Consider the following 18,569-nt stretch of genomic DNA (forward strand, 5'->3'; position numbering starts at 1 on the left):
CAGCTGTTCTTCCCTCAGTCAAGCCAGCCGAAGCGAAGTGAGACTGACTGGTACAGGCTGAAACGGCCTGCATGTTTCAAAATAAAAGTTATTTCTTTCAAGGCTTTCAAAGTATTTTTACAGTACCAAAAGAAAGACCACATTTATGGAGGGGAATGTGGTAAATGAAAATAGAATGGTTTGAATGATTTTCTAAAAATAACGTTTTCTTAGATTAGTATTCGAATAGACAGTGAATGATCCATGTGAGGAAATTGGGTCATCAGAGCAGCAAAATAAGAAGACAAATGGAGAGTACTGGAAATAATTAATTACAACAATCAAACATATTCCTAATGCAACAGTTCAATAAATACATATACAGCCTTTATGGCTACATAAGCTCAAATGAGGGTATATACAAATGAGGACTGCAAAAAGTTCAAAAGCAAAGACTGAAACAAAAACCTTGTAACCTTAGTCTTGACTGAAACGCAAATCAGACAACTTGAAAGGCCTATATTGTCCCATTTCCCATATTTCCATATCATGTTAACTGTTGGTTATATCTATCCATATGTCTCATCATTTTGACTAGGTGTCAGTGAGTAGGCTAGTAGAAGATGTCCATAGCTTGGCTGGACTTGTATTTGTCCCTTGTTTTTAAACTCTATATAGAATGTGATAATTAGCACTACAGACATTTGTCAATATGCATGTGTCCTGTGTTCCATAATTTCTAATTTAACACCAATGGATTCATTAGAACAATCAGAGGAAAAGAAGCTGCAATCTAAGTTGCAACTTGTAATTCTCTCCACATCTTCCACTGACCAGTGTGCTGTGGTTCCCGCCTGCCTGCACTAGATGGCGCATTTGCTCTTTTCCTTACTGTTTTCAGGATCCCAAGGCTATGGATTGCTTTTGAGGACACAGATTATGCTCAGTTGTAGACATACATATAATTTCCATGGGTTTTTCCATTTTAAACACAATTAAGTCTAGGACTAGAACTCATCCATGTCTATGCAATTAGCACTTTAACAGACTGTAGACTGAGAGGGGTGGGGGTCTCTTTGGTTCATGATGTTTCAGGATTTTAGTGTTTTCTTCTTTCTTTTTCTCCCCATGTGTAATTTAATTTTTTTTTTTAATGTGGATGCTGCTGTCACCCCAGTGTCCCTCTTAGGGATAATATAGATGGACTTGATTTGAACTGGCCCAATCTTACAGTGGAGATACAGTCACCAATCTAATGATTTCATTTGTATAGAGACTGAAAGAGAGCTAGGCCTCAATTGTCCTCCAGGAGCAACTGAAGCCAGGAATTGAATGCTTTCCTGGTGTCCTTGTAGTCATGCCGCGAGTAATCATACAGGTGGGGATACAGATGGACCAACTTTGAGAGTTTCTCCTCAAATGCATTCATGAGAGTCGAAGCAATGGAAAGTAACTAAATTTCTTGTTTTTGTGTGTTTTTAAAGCCTGGAGCAATGCCCTTGACTGTCATGTTAGCCAATGAATAATAATGGGGGATGGCTATTGTATTAAAATAGTTTTAAAATGGTAACCAAATCAATGTGCCTGGCAAGTGTCTGTAATACTTAAGTCCTATCCCTGCATATAAATTCATTTATATGTGTAGGCCAGCATGCTGTGTTGTAACAGATCAAACATGCCGTCTCAATTTGAGGCACAATGTCACCTGGAAGAGACAGAGTGACAGCTGCAGCCCAAAAGATATTCAATATTACCAGTATTACAATATAACTAGTCAAAAGGACAACACTACAAGTTTTTATGTGCAAGTTGGCGGCACAAAGACATTACAAGTGACAACAACATCAACTGCAAAGACACCAGACGTCACTGCACAGATTAGGACTTGTCATGTGACAGCACAGATTATAGGGACAGCACAATGCACAACACCATTTATGAGGACACCACATGTGGGGACACAGTTATTATATATGTATATTATAGGGATGTCACAAGTGATGGCACCCCCAATTACAGGGACAATTACAGCACAACTGACTAGACTATTTGTACAAGAGGTGGCACCCATTATTATTTGGATGCAAAAGTGATGACACCTCCAGTTAAAGGGGCAATGATAATTATATAGACACTGCAAGTGATGATACCAGTTATAGTTAGCAGTTATATTTCATTTTGACTGGTGAACATGCAGAATTGTCATTCCTATTGTGAACAGAGAAACCAAGGGAGACAAACCAGTGCACCAATTTTTTCAAGAAATATTCAGATGGGCTCAAACTCAGCGCTCACATGAAGACTCATCGCTGCACTGTCTGCTTCGCCCTTTTTGCCCAGTTGTTTGATTTGAGCGTCCGCATGAGAAAGCACCCTGAAGAGAGGCCTTATCGCTGCAGTCTGGGTTTCGCCAGAGTGTCTTAACTAGACATCTCCAGACCACAAAAACAAAATCTTAAACTGCAATCTCTGCAGTAAGAGTTTCACTGGTGCGGGGCATGCAGAATCACAAGAGAGAGCATCCTGACATCTGCCCCCACCACTGCTCCGAGAGTAACAAGTGCTATAGTGACTCAATTGAAATCCCACCTGCCATACCAATGTGAAACTTCCTAAATGTCCACTTTGTCACAGGCATTTTCCTCAGGAGTCTGATTTAGTGACTCTGAAAAAGAAGGTCTTCATCTGCCCTGTATATGATAAAAGGTTCTCAGAAGTAAACATAACCGGGGGGAAAGGACACAGAAAGACACAGGGACAAGAGTCCTGAAAATTCTCCAAAAAGAGAAAAACAGGGAAAGATTTGGAAATCTTAAGTGGCCACACCAGTCTCCTTTTGAAGGAGTTTCCAAACAGAGGAAAAGTTAGAAATACACCACAACTCATTTTGTAGAGAAACCTTTCCAATGCTCTGTCTGCAGCAAAATCTACTGCCAAATATTACATGAGAGAAGTTGGGGAAATTGTGAGTGTAGGTTGAGGTTCAGTGAATTGAAAAAACTGAGAAAGCACAAAAAGGAAACATGCTGATGTGTTTTTCTGCTTTGATTGAGAATTTTCACAGTATCAGGCAACTAAACCCAGTAACACATGAAACTTCACATGCGACTGAGGTCTTAGCCATGCGCCGACACTGGCAGACTGTTGTTCTCTCAGCGAGGAGTAGAGAACCACAAGAGAGCAGCGGAGCCACCATCCAAAAAGCCTCCATGAGCTGCAGCAGCAAATTCTCCACTTCGTGTGACCTGAAAGCTCATCAGAAAAGCCATTTGGCAGAGTCAACAAATAAAAGCTGGGTCAAACTTACGTCTGTAGAAAAAGCTTTGCTAGAAATAGTGACATGCTTAGGAACAAGCTGACGTGACTATTGCTCTCTCTGTCCTAAGGGATTCAAGAAGAGCAGCTATCTTCAGCAGTATGAGAGAGCGCACGCAGGAGAGAAACCATACAGGTGTTCCTACTGTAACAATAACCTTTCTGCCAAATACACAGAGAAACACCATGCTGACAAGAACCTGAAATTCTTAAGGATGTCGCATAGAAAAACATACACTCATCTGATGCAGCAATGGACCATGTGTTTGAGAGTTTATGGGGTACAGGATACAGTCTATTGCGGACAATCTTTATACTTTCTTTTCACAGCTTTCATATGTGGCCATTCTACTTGTACACATGTTCACATATGGCAGCTGCCAAGTACAACCACAGGCTGTCTGTTGGTAGTGAACACTGGTGTGGCTGAGGAGTAAGGAGCTTGCTCAAAGGCACTTTGATGGCAGTTGTTGTGTCTCGGTCATTTCCCCTCCCAGGCAGTTGGGGAATTTGGACCGGTGACCCTCTGGTCACAAGGTCAGTTCTCTAGCCATTTGGTTACTGTCGTCCCCACAAATGAATATAGCGTATTGTTTGCACTTGTCATGAAATGCAGAAAAAGGTAAAATATTACTCAAGGTCTCAACACCTCATCCTATCCAGTGGAAGTGTCCTTTAGCACTCTGAACATATGGAAATACATTCAAGCATTTAGGAGTGTAGACTATGATTGGAGAGTAAGTGGCCAGTGCTGAGTATACTATAGGATAATTAAAAGAATGACAATTGATAGGCTAACAATTTTGGATTGAGTTTATATTAATAAAGTAATACTGTAAATTAGGTTAGTGTTCATCAAGTCCCATAATCCTGACAAGTGAATGGTATAGTTGGGTTTTTATGGCAATCTGTTTGTCTGTCTGGCGTGTTATCTGCCCTATATTGGGTGACTCAACATCCCAAGTCGTCACACACACACACACACACACACACACACGCACACACACACACACACACACACACACACACACACACACACACATCCTGTGCATTGTGATTGACACATTTATCTTCAGAGGAAAGGAGGAGGGAGAACAGAGCAAGATACACAGTCTAAAAACAGACACCAGTCAGGTAGTCAGAGATAAATGTGTGTGTGTGTGTGTGTGTGTGTGTGTGTGTGTGTGTGTGTGTGTGTGTGTGTGTGTGCGTGTGTGTGTGTGTGTGTGTGTGAGACGAGGCCCAACATGCTGAGCCAGCTGAGCTGACTATGACCAGATAACGTAGATCCGTGAATAGTAGTAGATCTTTGAAGGGACAGTTTTAGACAGAGGGAGAACAGAGAGGCTGACAGACATGGAGGGATCCTCACCTGCCCTCTCAGTCCAAAAAGAGTTCTGGTCCCAGTGTTTTGTCTCATGGTTGGCTAAGCTCTGCGTCGTCAAGGAAACCTGATCGTTTTGTCATCACTGCCTAGACCTGATAATCTATAGACCTTTATATCTGGTGAGAAGGGGAGACATTTTCCACCCCGAGTCATCCTCTGGTATCTGTGTGTGTGTGTGTGTGTGTGTGTGTGTGTTGTTGCAGAGCAGCTCTTTCCCAGACCAGTGATAAGTGTCACCTCAGTGGGGGCTTTGACACCTGGGCTGGTAGAAAGGGGAGGGAGGGGGAGAGAGAGGTGGTGGGGAGGGTGGAGGGGGGTGGAGGTGAGAAGACTGGGGTTCACACCTCATTGACAGTAGGAGATGATCCTGTAACTAACCTCCTAATACACACACTCACTCTCATACTAAAGCGCCATACTGCACATCAGAATCAGGATCAGAATCATTTTACTGGCCAAGCATATTTGCACATACAAGGAATTTAGCTAAGTGGTTGCTTGTGTACTTTGTTAAAAGACAGAAAAGAATGAAAGACAATATAAACTAATAAAAACAGTAATATAACAAAACAAAAAAACAATATGGAAACAGTTGAAGAAAAAGATAAGATCAGAATCAAATACAGAATATAAGCATTGCACTGTAAGTATTTGCACTGTTTTCACAGTCAGGATTTCTTAAGCTGCCATTATCTCATCAAGCTGTGTAGAAATATAGCCTATATTTGTGATTCATGAAAAGTAATAGACAGTAATAGACACACACATGCACACACGAAGTTAATTGTGTTTCTATTTTCATAACAATATTCCACTGATTTCATTACTGAACCCCCAGTCTTAATGTAAATTTCAAGCCTCAACTATTATTCACACTCTTAGGTCCTGTGCAGTCATTTTACAAGGTAGTAAAGTATGCTACTGCTTTCAATGGAGAGTGTTACATGAAACATTTCTGAGGGAAATGCTTTATCACACACACACACATACACACACGCACACACACACACACACACACACACACACACACACACACACACACACACACACACACAGTGGATCATCTAGCAGCAGCGTCATTAGAGTAGTATATGATGCTGTATGTACCAGTTTGGAGGAATTGGCATGTGTGCTCTAAAGGCAGCGGGGTCATTACCTGCCTCCTGGCTTTCTGTTAGATTACGACCTCTCTCTCTCTCTCTCTCTCTCTCTCTCACTCTCTCTCTCACACACACACACACACACACACACACACACACACACACACACTCGCATACATACATACATACACACGCATACAAACACATCCTGTTCCCTTTAACAGATACATGCTAAGGAGACCAGGCCTCATATACACTATTTAACAGGCCGCTCTGAGGACCTTTCTGTCTTTCTTTCTTTCTTTCTTTCTTTTTTTCTTTCTTTCTTCCACAGTCTTGCTGTGCCTTGCTCAGCATCTTACTCATCTTCTGGATGTGTGTTATTTCTTTCTTTCTTTCTTTCTTTCTTTCTTTCTTTCTTTCTTTCTTTCTTCCTGTCTCTCTCGCTCTCTCTCTCTCTCTCTCTCTCTCTCTCTCTCTCTCTCACACACACACACACACACACACATATGCACACGCGTGCACAGAGGAGGTAGCGATAAGGAGGGCAACCGTGACAGGACAAAGAGAGGGAAATTGTGTGTGTGTGTGTGTGTGTGTGTGTGTGTGTGTGTGTGTGTGTTTGACAGCCCCATGCTAAAGGGAAGTGTCTGTGCTTATCAAAGAGCAGGATGAGGTGACATGTACCTGCTGAGGAGGCTATAGGCTTCTTTACTGGGCTGTTACCCCCTCCACACAGACACACATACACTCCAAAAGGAATGGAAGAACACTATTTACAAGTGTGTGTGTGTGTGTGTGTGTGTGTGTGTGTGCGTGTGTGTGTGTGTGTATGTGTGTGTGTGTGTGTGTGTGTGTGTGAATAAGCGCCTGCCTCACACCACGTGGAGCTAATTGTCATCATTAGGATTAGCGTATAGCATTTTCAGCAAATAATGAATTTGACTTGGGAAAAATGGGATAAGGCTATAACCCTTTGAACAAATATTTTAATTTGGAAAATAGAAATAGGCTTATTTTGAAATGAACTACAATTTAACATGAATGTTAAAAAATTCTCTGCCCAGTTGTGGCTCAGTTGGAAAACTCTGCAAGTTGCTCACTGGTGTTGTGTGGATATCCTCTCCTGCCTTTTCTACCTCCTCTCTTCCCCTCTGCTCTGCTCTCAACCTTCTCTCCTTCTTTCCTCCATCTCTATCTCTCTCTCTCTCTCTGTCTCTCTCTCCTTACTGCGATCAAAGAGTTTCCCAGTCAGACATTTACAGCCATGACAGTGATTTACACAGAGGAAGACGCCACCATGGTGCGACAGAGTTTAAAAGGTCAGTTAAACTGCTGCTTTTCCCTTTATTTTTTTCTCTGGGGCTACAAATTTTCAAAGTGAACTTTGTCAGGTGGCAGAAGTGATGGTGAGGCTATACAACTAATTTAACAATATTTGTCATGTTTTGAGGCTCGTTTCATAGCCAACAGTGTTTGATTCAACCTAGCTCACATTCCAGGCAGTGGAGAGCTGTTGGTGGCAGACCATAGACAGCGCCGTTGGATACCATTTCTCCCAATCAATTACAGATTCATTTTATACTCTCTGTGAGAATCACACACATACAGACGAGGCAGAAAGGCAGGAGAGCGATAGAGACACACTTCTCTTCTCAGCTCATCAGATCTGGTAGATGATAGTAAGAGAAAGAAGATTGGAGACAAAATGAAAGAGAGTGATCAAGACACAGGTAAAGCAAGAGAAAGTCAATGCTCCATCCCAAGTTCTTCTCAGCTCACCAGATCTGGTAGATGGTAAGAGAAAGGATATGAGGAAATTTGGGAATTCCTGCTTTGATGTCTTCAATATTTAGTACACTCAAAGAACATAGTGTATGCATTGTAATTATGAATTCCTGTCTTCACATATCCCCACTGAGAGAGTGATCAGCCATGTGTCTCTAGAGCGGACAGGGATTCTGTGTCTTGCTCAAGGACACTTCCATGAGGATGAAGACATTAGCTGTTGAAAGGATTTGGTAGCTCTTGCTGCTACAATCTGGGTTTGATTCCCAGTCAGGGAATAAATTTAAAAAAGACACGATGGCATCAAACCAAGTTTTGGGCCGCAGGGTGGCGTAGTGATTAGGGAGACTTCTTTCAACTGTAGGCTCGGCATCAAGCCTCCATGACAGCAAGCATTCGCCCTGCTGAAGTGTCTCTTAGCAGGACACCTAATCCCTACCTGGTCCAGCGGCACTGTTCTGCAGCTGGCACTGCAATCTGATGTTCCTGTGGAGAGGGAAAGAGAAAACATGAATATCTCCTTCAGGGAATCAATAGTATCAAAACAATAAATGTTACTTGAATTTGAAATTACTTCAAATTATATTGTTACACAGGAGTTTCTGACACTTCAGACGTCAAGTGCAAAAGGTGCAAGGCATGCAAATAGAGGACTAGACATTCTGCTTATATAGATTCACTAGATGTGTTCAGTAATAGCAGTAAACTGCATTCAAGGCTTATTTATTTGTATCCAAAGCAACAGTATCTGCAACTATAAATATTGTAGCTACAACTAAATATATCCAAGTTTAAATTAGTCTATCACCAACAGTGGTAACAGCCAGGCAGTAAAGAGTACAAGGGACAAAATAGTGCCAAGGCAGTAGAATAAGTAATATTCCCTTTTCACCTGTTAATGAATAAGTGGTCTAGACTAGCAGCAGATCAAAGCAGCAATCATCCCAGTACAGGTCTGGTGGCCATGCATTGACCTGTGGGATTTCCCTGTTATCCTGACCTTTGACCATCACCTCCTATACCCCCCCCCACCACCACCACCACCCCCAAACCTACCTGCTTGTTAACCTGGTGGTCATGCATGTGACCCATCAACACTTCAGAGGAAGTCCCAACAGAAATCCATCTGCAGAGGGTTAAACCGTTACTGAGGGGGGGGGGGGGGGGGGGGGCAAGAGAGACAGAGAGACAAAAAGAGAGGTAGAGCAACAGGAATGAGAGTGAGAGAGAGGAAGAAAGAGAAAGAGAGAGTCAAAGTGTCATGATTCATGCATTAACACAGGAATGCCATTGAGAAGTGGAACAGCAACAGCAGTTTCCATCAGCAGGGGGGACGGCATTTCCATGCAACTGACCATCTAGTTAAAGGGAAAATCCACCCTAAAATGAAATCCTTGTGTGTTATTCGTATGATCTTGTATGGCTTAGGAGATAAAAAACGAATAGGACAATATAAATCAGTCTGCAGTATTACGATACTGATTTAGAGAAAATTAGTTAGAGATGCAATGTTACATTTTTGTTTATTGTGTATGGAAAATATCAGGAAGACCTGTTCTTTCCATGAAATAAACTAACCAGGCGAGACAAGGTGAAAGCTATGATCCCTCCTTTTGATTTTGCTCATCAAATCCACTTCATTGACGAAGAGGAGATATTACTGAAGGGGTTCTCAAGGTTTTTTTTAACCTTGAGATAACTGAGACATGGCTTGTGCAAAATGACGTGCAAAATGACAGAAGTCTTCTTAATATTGTGTAGAAGGATTGTACACTTTCCTTCAGAGTTATTGGCACCCTCGGTAAAGATTAAGCATGCAGCAATAGCACTTTAAATATTGGCTGACAGTGAATACTGCTCTGATTCATTACTTTATTACTTTGGCCAAGTCTCCCTTGTAAAACAGAAATTGGTTCTCAACGGGACTACCTGGTCAAATACATTTTATTGAACATAATACTTACAACATTTGTTTGGGGTCATTAAAGACAATGACTGATAATAACTGAGTTTTATAACATCTAATTTTAGCTTGGCAGGTAATGGTGACAGTTTGAGATTATTTGTTGGTAAAATGTAGACACTTACAATATTCCCCACCACACTCATATATATAAAGGCCTACCCACATATATTGTGGCTTAGAATCTGTGTTATCGTAGGAGCTTGGTGCAAGTAGTTCAGGATTAAACTAATCTGTGAGGATGAAGGTCTCACAGCATTCTGAGAGACTTATTAACACGAACGCAAATTGATCGATTTTGTTATTGCCATCATTAGGACAGACACAAAATGGCTGGTGCAACATGGCTGCAGATGGGAGCCGTGACATCAGGGGAAAGCAAAGGATTGGGTGTCACAGTGTCGGTGGAGTGCTGCGTGAACACAGAGGCTCATTGTTTGTGAATGTCACAGAAAACACAGGAACAGGTAGAAGAGCTGCTGAGTAGAAGCTAAGGGTCTGTAGGGGTTTGGGATCAGGGGGTATGTTGAGTGTTTGGATGTGATCATTTGTGTGTGTGTGTGTGTGTGTGTGTGTGTGTGTGTGTGTGTGTGTGTGTGTGTGTTTGTGTGGTGTGTGTGTGTGTTTAAGACCCCAGGGGTTTTTGTGGGACGTGAGTCTGTCAGTCAGACCAACAGTATAATAACACTATACTGTAATAATAGTATGTCAGACAAACGGATAGACAGACAGTGAGATGGGTACACACACACACACACACACACACACACACACACACAAGCACTCCCATCCCGATCTGCTGGAGACTAGCTAGACTTCTTTACTCTAGGCAGAACCAGAGGCTTGGATCAGTCAACCACAACGCTAGAGGTCTCTTTGTGTGTGTGTGTGTGTGTGTGTGTGTGTGTGTGTGTGTGTGTGTGCATGTGTGTGTGTGTAGGTGTGTGTGTGTGTGTGTGAGAGAGAGAGAGAGAGAGAGAGGGAGAGAGAGCGAGAGACTAAGATGCCTCTTTACAGTTCTACTTACATACAGAAAGAGGAGAAAAAAGAGCAGCAGAGAGAAAAAAAACATGAAGAGGATGACAAAGGAAAAAGAGAGAGTGGCAAGACTGATCGCAGAAAGAGCAAACAAAATAAAGGAAGACATCAAGAGACAAAGAAAGAAATAAACAACAGAGTCAGAAGATGGTCTGGGGCTCGGGGAGTTTGCAGCTGAAGGGCTAGCTCACGAACACACAGCCAGATGTGGTGCGCAGCTATAGCTTGCATGCTTACATACAGAATGCATAAAGACATCTCGGTTAACCATGACTAGTTTACGATACTGCGGTCAGTAATGCTGTGTTTGCTGAATCAGAATATTTTCTATGATTCAATTGTTGTTGCACGTTATTACATACCGCATACACAGAGATATATTGTGTTCATCATGTGTGGTTGCATGTTTTTCTGTGTCCGTCAAACAAGGTAACTTTACAACTGCTCAAGACAGACCCACGAAACAAAAAGCAGAAGCTCAGCGGGGCCGTGGGACCAAAATGAATCTGTGCCCAGGAGACTCGCGCCTGCGGTCACTAGGAGGCACGTTATACATTAAGATCTCAGCTATTGGTAGGCACATGGGTAGATGCAGTCCTCTGATTGGCTTGGGTTACTTTGCTTTTAATACATGAAGAAAGAAAAGCCAGCACTCTTAATGTCCTTTTATCATATATTTGAATGGGCAGCTATAGAGCACAAACGACGGACGCGTTTCAGCAATAAGCCATCATCAGCGTTGTTACTTTGCTTTTAAGCCAAGCAGGTGCAGGTCAGCTTTACCTGGGACATGTAAAGCCCAGATATCGTCCTGATAAATGAGATTCCTAGATCACTTGCACTAAAATAGCACAATGTGGAGTGAGATCAGGCGTGTCTTTAGATTTTGCAGAAGAAAATCAATGTCAAACTAACTTATTACGTTTACTTCATTAGAATTAAATTCCATGTATAATCTTTCCCTCCAGGTTAATTTGATGTGTCTTGGATTTTGTTGTTTTTCTTAAGTGTGCCATGAAAAAGTTATAGGCTATCCCATTCATGCTGGATGGCAGCAGTGTCCCGAAGAAACTGCGCATCTCCAAAAAGAGGAAACTTTTTGTTGAGAGAAAGCTGAGAGAAAAACTGTTCAAATTTCCCACTGACACAAATCAACCTTAGACATTTTACAATGCATTTTAAATGGTGTTGTCTCTGGCTTAAGAAAATCTATCTGTGTGGAAAAAGAAGGTAATCTGCCAGGTATAGCAATAAACTTAAATCTCTGCGGTTTGGTGGTGGTGATTATGAGAACAGGGTTTGAGTAACGTTTGTTTTTAAACTCATACTTTCTGTGTTGCTCCTCCTGAGGGATTTGAACTCAGACTGTAACCCAGCTGCTCCCTGGAAGCAGAGCTGCTGTTGATGAAAGTGTCTTTGCAGTCGAGGGTGTGTGTCTTTGTGTGTGTGCAGGGGGGTCATCCTGGAGCTAATTAGTGTCAAAGCATCTGAAGGTGTTGTTTCTACTGTTCAACATCCTCTTCAGCAGCTTTCTGTTTTCAGCTGCTGTCTGTCAGCATCAGCTAAATGCCAAATGAGAATGTACTGCGATAACTCTCTATTAACTCTCTATTATACACACACATACAATCAATTACACAGTAAGTAATTGATTGTGAATAATTTGAAATGTAGGATTTGTAACAACTTTGTCAAATGTCTAAAGTATAAATCAGCCCTTGTTGCACTTACTGTACTGGTGGATGAGCCATCACTGCCATCATGATAGAAGCTTTTCTGTAAATGTAACCAGCAATAACATGGAAAAAAAACCCATTTAAACCAGAGGGGAAATTCATGAGGATGGTAAGTCTCTCAATTCATGTGCCTTGCCAACACATTAATAATAGGTATCACAACATACAGGCGAAGCACTGCCAGCTCTTGTCTTGTTATTGCTCTTGGCATTAAGTGTGTGTTTGTGGTAATTGTCTCTGCCTTCAAAAAAACTGAGCCAGTTCAATCCCCTTGACTCATAAATCGCTGACAAAGGGGACGGATTGATTCATCACTGCTGCTGCCATGACAAAAAAAAAAAACCCTTTTTCTCTTGGCTTTGTACACACCGCCATGTCTGCTCCCCCCCGCTCTCTAACTACACTGTAACCACTGTGAGGCGGTGTCCAGTCGGTCAGAGAAAGGCACGAGAGCCAGCAGCAGAGCAAAGAGGCAAAGATACCAAGCTTATCACTGGGTGAGAAATAGATAGTCCAGAACTGGGCCACCGTTAACGTCTTACTGGCCCAGTAAGAGCTGACTATATCCTAACCTTAGTCTAAATCCAATTCTGACCCTAAATCTTCATTCTCAACCCTAAAACAAACGTTGTCTTTTGTGAAATATCGTCTGGTAATTGCACTATACTTGTGAAAATGTTTGTACAAGCTGAGTTAAGCCTGATTCACACACACACACACACACACACACACACACCCAAACACACACACTGAGCTAGGAAGGAAGTTGCTTAGGCAGCAACCGATTGGGGGCTTTACTACTGCCTTCCTCATACTACTGCTACTAGAACACACACACACACACACACACACACATACAGTCTGAACATCTTGGTCAAACACCTACTTGTTTTCTGCTGTTGTTGACAGTTGAACCAAGACTGTAAAATCAGCCTTTCTCATTCAGTCTCAGGAACCAGAAAGCAATTGTCTCATTGTCTTTTGGGATCAGCAATATATGCCATTGCTACTCTCGGTAACAGTGGGTTTTCAGCGGGCTTAAAATAAAACACACACCTACTGTATTTACATCTGAAACTCATTCTTGAAAATAGCCTTTTTCTGTACCAGACAGGAACTTGAGAAACACTAAATGTTATGTGGTCAGCTGGAGTAACATGTTTTCTTTTTACTTGACAGAACAGTGGAGAGAGACAGGAAAGATGGGAGAGCAAGAGAGAGAGAGAGAGAGAGGAGATGCCACACACTCACTCACTCACACACACACACACACACACACACACACACACACACACACACACACACACACTAAAGAACTGGGGTCCCAGGAGAGGTGTCTCAGAGGAGAGGGGCTGACATATGGCCGGCAGACCACTGTATTGGGTGGAGCAGGGTGTGTGTGTGCGTGTAGTAGGTGGGTGGGGCCAGTGTGTGTGTAGGGGGGCATCAGCGTCTGTATATGTGTGTGTGTGTGTGTGTGTGTGTGTGTGTGAGAGAGAGAGAAACAGAGAGAGAAAGTAGTAGGTAGGTGGGGTCAATCTCTGTGTGTGTGTGTGTGTGTGTGCACGCGCGTGCGTGTGCATGCGTATGTGTGCGTGTGTGTGTGTGTGTGTGTGTGTGTGTGTGTGTGTGTGAGAGAGAGGGTGGGGCTGGTGAATGGCCTGACTGAGTGCAGATGAATAGACCAGCGGTTAGAGACAGTTGAGACTCAATATTCATTTTCAGTGCTGCCCTGCTGCTGCTGTTTGTATGTGTGCGTGTGTGTGTGTGTGTGTGTGTGTGTGTGTGTGTGTGTGTGCGTGCGCAGAATGTGCTTGTCTGTTTTTGTGAAAATTGAATTAAAATGATTATAGAGATATTCTCCATTTCCAACATCCTATAATTAGAAAGAAATCTCTGTGGGCATTGTAATACCGCTTAGAGCTGGAGCTCTTAACCCTTTTTAAGTCTCCAAAAGAAGCCAAATGACAAATTTGTTTTCATTTGAAAATTTATTTTCAGTCATTATTTATGTGACTCAAGGCAACCAACTCTCAAAGTCAAAATTTCCTGTCCTGGGTCCCTGGCTCATTAAAACATTTCCTCTCTTGACCCGCCACAACAGATTGCTGAATCACTTCTGGCTTTGACCCATAGTTTGTTCTTTACTATCAGTGGTCACATGGTATGATAAAGACTCAAAAAACCTCTTTCAGTGGTTTTCAAACATAAAAATGACCATAACATTTCTCCATACAGCTCATGCAGCATAATCCAAGTGTTCTGAGTATATTGCATCCAACTTTAGGTTAAGGAAAATAAAACACACTTCAAAATGATTTTAAACCATATTGGGATATTGTGTTGCTCGGTGTACAAGATGTGGGCTGGAACCAAAATGTCTGAGTCCTGCAGAATTTTCCCACTGATGTCTATTGTTCTATAACAATCTATAATGCTTTATTACTGGTTTGTAAATGGTTTGGCTGGGTGTCCGGGTCATCAAACACCTTCTCCATGTAGGGGACAATGTCAGCAGTCAGCTACAGTATCAAAACATCCTTGTGCAATTGGAGATAAGAGGAAAGACGAAAGGAGAATTTGGTAAAAGATGAAGGAAGAAGCAGGTCATCCTGGAGGGTCAACCTCATTTCATCAACATGTGGGAATTCCTCCACTCTGCCAGTCAATTCCTAAACATAAACACAAACACACACACGCACACACACACACACACACACAGAGCCAGGGGTTGTTTGAAGGGCTATTTGACTGAATGGCCTATCGCCATGGTTACAGCAGCACTCCATCAGTCCATTCAGGGAACAGATGGCCGATGTGCAACAGGAGGCATATGTTTCAATGAACACACACACGCATGCACACACGCACACACACACACACACACACGCACGCACGCACGCACGCACACACACACACACACACACACACACACACCACACATACACACACACACACACACAACTCTCCCTCTGCCTCCCTCATTCACACACACACGCACACACACACACACACACACACACACACACACACTCTCTCTCTCTCTCTCCCGTATTCACACAAGGACAGACACACAAACACACAACCGCAACACTCTCTGTCTCTTTCACACACACACACACACACACACACACACACACACAGAGCCACACACGCATGGACGCACCCTCGCTCAGAGGGTGGGTATTGAACAACCAGCAGCATATGTTCCACTAGTCAGAGAGCATTCATTCAAGGACAGACAGAGAGGAGGGAGGGAGAGGAGAAAGAGGGGAGGGAGGCAGGGCGGGAGGGAGGGGAAAGAAGGAGAAAGAGCAGGCAAAAGAGTGAGGGAGGGACGGATGGAAGGATGGAGGTGAGCAGAGAAAAAGAAGGAGAAAAGAGAGGGAGAGAGGCTTGAAGTGAAGGAGGGTGACAGGAAGAGAGAAGGAGGGAGTAAAGAAGCAGAAGAAGAGAGGGAGAAAGATCCATCCAAACTGACTTTTCCTCCTCCATGGCGAGGAATCAATACAGAGAGGGGACAGATGTTACACTGGAACCATAAACACAAGCTCTGAGTGAAGCTAACACAGTGGTGAATAAGGAGACACACACCTTTATCGTGATTATCTCCAATTTTGCTGATTTCACATTTTTACTTCAGTTGAAGGATTGCATGCTCCTCTATGGGTTTAGAAAATTCTACCACCCTTGATCTGATGAAACCCATTGGATAAACTTGGCGGTCAATCTGAAAACAAGGCTGTTTATATCTTAGTTCCTGAAAGAAATGGTCTTTGAGAGATACAGGGAAACTTTTGGGGTTTCTCAGGTTTATAGACAATTCATGCAGGTGATTGAGTTGTTGTTATTTTTAGGGTTTTTGTGCTCACTGGCTGACATTTCATGTATTTTCTAAGAAAAGAAATGGGGTACATATGCGTTCTTTAAAAATCAAGCTCATATAGTGGTCAGTTACAGGTGCCTAGATTTAAAAATATTAAGCCAAAGAATCAGCACACAATCAGGAAAAAAGGAGAATGTCCAAACAGAGGCTTATGATGCAAAAAAGCAGAATTTAATACATAAAGTGCTGGTGAACAAACTGGAGATGGTGTAGCCGAGTCTTTGCTCTTTATGTTTCATTTTTTTGTCATTGCACTATTTTTATTCACTTCATGTATGCATCTGTTTGGACATTGACTTTTTTTCCTGATAGTATGCACATTCTGTTTCTCTTCTTGATGGATTTTCTAAGCACATATTGTTTCACAGTTACGTCAAATTTAAAAGTGAAAAAGTACAACCGCCCATTTTATTCAAGGATGCATTTTCTCATTAAATGCTGTGAAATTAGTTGTGATGACAAATTCCAAGACTGGCAAAAAAGTGAGTGTCTGCGATCTGCTTCATACTTGCTTCAGGCTCATGCTATGTGGGCTCCCTCTTTTGGCTTGATTTCTTGAGAAAAATCCCTTCTGGTAGACGATACCAGGCCAATAGGGCAGCAGGAGGGGAAATAATGACACAAGCTAAGAAGAGAAGAGAAGAGAAGAGAAGAGAAGAGAAGAGAAGAGAAGAGAAGAGAAGAGAAGAGATGAGACAAGGAGAGGGGGAACAAGAAAAGAGGAGTCAACAGATTTCAATAGTAGTCATGCTGACCCTGCACAGATCAAAACAACAGAGGAGAGGAGAGGAGAGGATTAGAAACGGTAAACCAGGATGGCTCTCATCTACTCTCCCTCTTCTCTCTAGGTGTGTGTGTGTGTGTGTGTGTGTATCTTCAGTTTTCTCCCGCTTTCTCCTTTCTGTTTTTCTTTCTATCCTCTTCCGTTTTTTTTTTTCTTACCACCTCGTCTCTCTCCAAGTCCACTAACTACATGCCATTAGGCAGGAGTCAGGAAAAATGCCAGCTAGGTTTTGGTTGGTTTGGGTTCTTTCCTTCCTTCTTCCTTTATGGTTTCTCCCTCGCTTTCTCTCCTCTCCCTCCCTTTCTCTTTCCTCCCCCCTTCCTCCTCCTCCTCTCTCCCCACAACTACTACCAACCCCCCCCCCCCGTCACCAGTCTGGGAGTTGTTCCTTCTGTTTCTTTTTTTTCTTCCTTTCTTTTTTTTTTCTTTCTGTGTTTTAGCCTCAACTAAAGAAAGCAGTTTATATTTATAGCCTTTGCAGTAAATACACAATGGTTATATTTGTCCACTACGGCTCGCTGTATTTTTGGATGCGCGTGACACTCTTCGTGCTGCAGTAAAATAGGCCGTCCCATCCCAAAACAACAACAAAATAACAGAGCCATTTCAGTCACTAACATTCTTCCTTTGTGTCTATATATACACACACATACCACACATACACTCACACACACACACACACACACACACACACACACACACACACGACTGAGAAAACTAGGCTTACTTCTTACTTGCATGTCAATCATGTATTTCACAATGTTATATTTGTCCACTTGGCCATGAATGCAGGCGGCAAAAACAGTTTGACTGAATAAAGTGGTGTGTGTGAAAATACAGCTGCATCTCCAAGAATTAAGCAGATTATTTGCCATATATTTTTTTATTGTGTGTTTGCTTCTTGTGATCATGAAGCTGAAGCTGCACACAGAGGGACATAAGTCAGAAAAGTAAGAAAATGAAAAACACCAGCTGAGAGGTTTTCCACATGGCAACGTTGTTTCTGTAAGTACTTGTTAACTTATTAGAGCATATGGTACTCACTATATAATTATGTCTATTACCTTCCTTGACAGCTAGTTGCCAATTTGCTCATATATAACAAGTGGTACGGTGGGGAAGTAAACTGATGTCTCCCCTCTTATTTCCCCCCGAAAGAGCTATAGTTAGATGCATGTCAGAATTTGAACTAACAAGGCGGCGTCAACCCCTTCATCCCTCTCACATTGCTGCCTGACAGCTCTGCAGTTCACCTTAAAAAAAAAAACAGACTTGCACAGCTGGTTTAAACGTCACTGAGAAACTGAAGATGATAAATAAGCACCAACCTCCTCCTCTCCCTGGTGTTGCTTCTTGTGCATTTGTTTTGAAGATCAAGAAGGGCCAGTAACTGCAATGTTTACGTTAATCGCACTAATGTCTCAATTCATGTGGTACTGATTTTTTGATGTTAAAATGCTACATGTAGCACCTTAAAGACCGATGTTGGAAGATATCATAATGCATGAGATAAAAAATAACAAAGGACGTTTGATGAATTGCTTTCATCCAAAGCACCTATTCCACACATTTTCCCATGGGAGCAGACACTTC

The sequence above is a fragment of the Centroberyx gerrardi genome, chromosome 1 (genome assembly GCF_048128805.1).
Source record: "Centroberyx gerrardi isolate f3 chromosome 1, fCenGer3.hap1.cur.20231027, whole genome shotgun sequence".
NCBI lineage: Eukaryota > Metazoa > Chordata > Actinopteri > Beryciformes > Berycidae > Centroberyx > Centroberyx gerrardi.